This window comes from Benincasa hispida, chromosome 1 (genome assembly GCF_009727055.1).
Source record: "Benincasa hispida cultivar B227 chromosome 1, ASM972705v1, whole genome shotgun sequence".
NCBI classification, from domain to species: domain Eukaryota; kingdom Viridiplantae; phylum Streptophyta; class Magnoliopsida; order Cucurbitales; family Cucurbitaceae; genus Benincasa; species Benincasa hispida.
The window spans coordinates 53,851,078-53,854,911 of NC_052349.1; the positions used below are offsets into that span (position 1 = coordinate 53,851,078).

Genomic DNA, 3,834 nt, shown 5'->3' on the forward strand with positions numbered 1-3,834 from the left:
GGGGAGGTAAATATGAACCCTGAACCCTAATTTCTCTACTTGAGTATGTTCCCTACTAAGACCAATGTGGTGAGTAGGTTGATGTGGAAATTAATGTGTAATGCTAGAGAAAAGGGTGAAAAATTAGAAGAAAAGCATGAATTTGGAAGCTTGACTTTTGGGGAAAACATGAAAAATTGGCTAAGTATAACCTATGTGATGGATGCGTTTGAAGGGTGATATGTGTCCATACGGCTAAAGGAAGAAAGTTGAAAGTGATGCGTTGGAAGGTTGGGATGGCACGAGGGTCGGCAGTGCAAAGGGCATGCGGACGCAAAGAGATGCGAGGACACAGAGCAAGGTAGGCACTAGAAGGTGGCATGCGTTGATGCCAAGCATCTATGCGTCGATGCTAAGTGCCCATGCCAAGCGCCCATGCGTCGATGCCAAGCTTTAAGCAAATGAGGTGGTTGAACAAGAGGGCATGCAAAATTAAGCCCCATGCATTGGCTATGTAAGAGAAGGACACCTAAAGTTGCGTTGATCAAAAGCTACGTTGATGGTGTGAGGTGAAGACATCTCAAGCAGGAGGTGGAGAAGGCTGGAAGTGGCAGACGTTAAGGAAAACACATGGATGAGGGGGTGTCGACCTTGGAGAGTTTTTGGACGCCTATAAATAGGGCCAATGACTTATTTTTCATATCACAATTCAAAAGACATTTAAGAAGAGTGGGAAAGCTGAGTAAACATCGCGTTGATAGCAAAATCCATGCATTGATCATAGAGTTTCAAGGGGGATGCAGTGGACAGTGAAGTCTGGAAAACAACATCAATTTGAGACGAGGAGTTCTCCCAGTATACTCGTGTGTTTGGAGTGATGTCAAAGCCACCTAAAATCTCTACAAGTCTAGTTTTCAGGATAGGGCTTCCTGAGAAGAAGCTTCAAGGGATTGGGCTGAAAATTGAGAAGAAAATAGCAAGGTTAGGCTATCGGGTAAGCTTGGGTTAGTCTTGAAGATTGTGTGATTCCGGCCAAACCACGAGGAGTTCTAAGCTCAGATTTTAGGGTAAGCTTCCTGAGTTATTTTAGAACATTTTTGTAAAAGAAAGTATCTCAAAATAAGGCTTATAACTATGAGTAATTCGAGTTTTAAATTGAATCTTTATTTTAGGGGTGTAAAAGGGAACCCGAAGTAAACAAGGAACTTCTAGAGTGAAAAGTTCCTAGACGACAAGGTGAGTGACAAAAATATTTACATTGTTTTAAAGAAAGCATGTTTTAAAGAAAGATTATTCTTATGCCAGCTAGTTTTACAAAGTAATTTCCAAGCAGACCATGAGTTATGTTTTAAACGCATGCATGTATGAAAAGTTTATTGAAAAGCTATTTATGTGTGTTAAATACACCCAACATGCATTAGTATCTTTAAAGACATATTTTATGTGTTATACTTTACATGCTTTAAAGAGAAAGTCATTTATGACTAGTTTTTACTTAAAACGTGATACCGAAGGTATCCGACCAACTTGATACCGAAGGACATTTGAGAAGGTATCCCACCAACTTGATACCGAAGGACATTTGAGAAGGTATCTTAGTAGCTCGATACTGAAGGACAAGTTTTGAGAACGTATCTGAGCAGAAGTACCTAAGGTATGACGGTACTTAGTATGGTCACGTGCACATAGGTAGTTGACGTCAGAGATTGAGCAAAATGGTTCTCTCTTGACTAGCAGTTGGTGTTGGGTTTTAACCACAGCAGCGTTATTCTCAATTAAGAAACAGTTTTAATGTTTTATGATAAAAACAGCTTTATAAGTTTTATGCTTGGAAAATGTTTATACTGCAGTACAAGGTTACTGTAGAAGTTTATATATCAGTTTAATCTTTTTATTGAGACTTTTGCATGAGAAACAGTTATCCTTCTTAAGTCACTCACTGGGCTAGCAAGCTCACATCATTTTCAAATGTTTTCCTTTCCCCTAGGTAGCGGTCAAATCCTCAGGAGATAGTTTTGCATCTGCTCTGCCACTAAAAGATAAAGATATTGTAACCCGTCTGTTTAGGTGGTTACTGTAAATATTGTACACATGTTACTGTTGTTCATATAGGGACTAGGGTTTTGGGCTTTGGGGACTTATGAATCTATTGTTGTAATTACTCTAAACATGTTATGTTTCTGAAATAATAAACTTTTGGCCTAAAAGGCTTTCTGCTATATATGAGTTATATGTTGATATCAGAGTTATTCCGCAAAAATTACTAGACAGTAAGTATCAACAAAAGGGTTGATAACTGCTGCAGTCATGTCCTTTTCTAGGCTCAGAGGGTAGCTGGGACGAAGTGTGACAAAGTATCACTACCCAAATTTTTTGTAATAGTTTTTTTTTTTTAAAAAAAAATGGGTAATAGGCAGAGGTCTACTTATAAAAAGGTTTGTGTCCTTCATATCATTCTCCATTATCGTCCATCTTCTTCCATCTTATTATTGTGTTCTCTCTTATATCAATTCTCAATGGCCCAACCTATTCCTCTTTTAATTTTCTGTTTTTTAAGTTTGACGTTGTTCGTGAATGGTGTTCCATTTGATTTCCCAACTAGTTCAACAATGGGGTCCAAACACATGCAACAACACTAGTGGCAAACAAGTGTCATGCTCAGCCTCAATCCGTGTTCACTATACATGGGTTGTGGCCGAGCAACTATTCCAATGCCCATCTTGTTTGTCCAAGCAAACTATTTGGCCAGGTTTCCATCTTCTTCAATATTTCTTTCTATATTTTTTCTGTGTTTTTTCCATTTGTCTTTAGCATTTATTATTTCAACATACTTTAATTTTAGGTTACTGGACTTGAATCATGCCTAAATAAATATTGGTCAGATGTAATATTTGGGACTTGCTCATGAATGGTACGACCATGGGATATGCTCAGAACCTCCTTTTACCACATTGAATAGTTCAAAATTTCTTTGGACGTCCGAGAAAAGTATGATCTGTTTGCAATCTTAAAAGCTGCTGGGATCAACCCTAAAATCTCAAAATACCTTATATCCCAAGACATCTTAGGCCCCATTAAGGCGACAACACAAAAGGAGTCCGGCATCCATTGCAACAACAACGGTAAAACTGTAAAGTTGCAATTGTATGAAATTGTACTGTGTTTTGACAAGAATGGTTCTACCCTCCTTGACTGCCCTCCGTTTATTAGTAGCAGTTGCAAATCTAAATTTGTGTGGCTCCTCCCAATATAGAGTTCGGTTGGCGTTACAGATTATCCATGAGTCATATATATGGGCAAAGTTCTGTTTTCCCATGATTTTATGTTTCTTTTTTCTATGATTATTAAATCAGTATATGTGTTCACTGTTTTGGTTTAAGCAGTGTTTAAATAAGTATGATATTGTTAAGTAGTGTTTGAATCAGTTTGTGTGTCACTGTTATTGTTAAATCAATTTGTGTTAAGTGTTAATGTTAAATAAATCAGTTTATGTGTTAACTCTCCAAGTTACCCATATTTGTAATATTAAACCTTAGTGAAAAAGTGATAAGATGACTTGCATATTAAATTTTAGTAATGTAATTCTATTTCTCTTTAAGAATTTGATTGTTATAAACTTTTATTTGTTTCACATTGATACATATTTTCTATAAAAAAAATCACAAAATCAACTAAATATTTGTTTTACAAAAATAATTATTCAAGTGTTCAATTTAACCATAATATTAGAATTAAATTATTCATTTATAAAGTAATAGTTACTAAACTGTAAGAAAATCTATGTTAACATGCAAATGATAATTAAAGTTTATTTTTTAAAAAATAAAATCCAAGCCACACACGTTATATAAACTT

General features: G+C 36.0%; 1 pseudogene; it reads left to right on the forward strand.

Annotated features, from left to right (window-relative positions):
* The first annotated feature begins 2,495 nt into the window (after positions 1 to 2,495).
* LOC120070717 lies at positions 2,496 to 3,262 on the forward strand (annotated as a pseudogene).
* Positions 3,263 to 3,834: the final 572 nt, after the last annotated feature.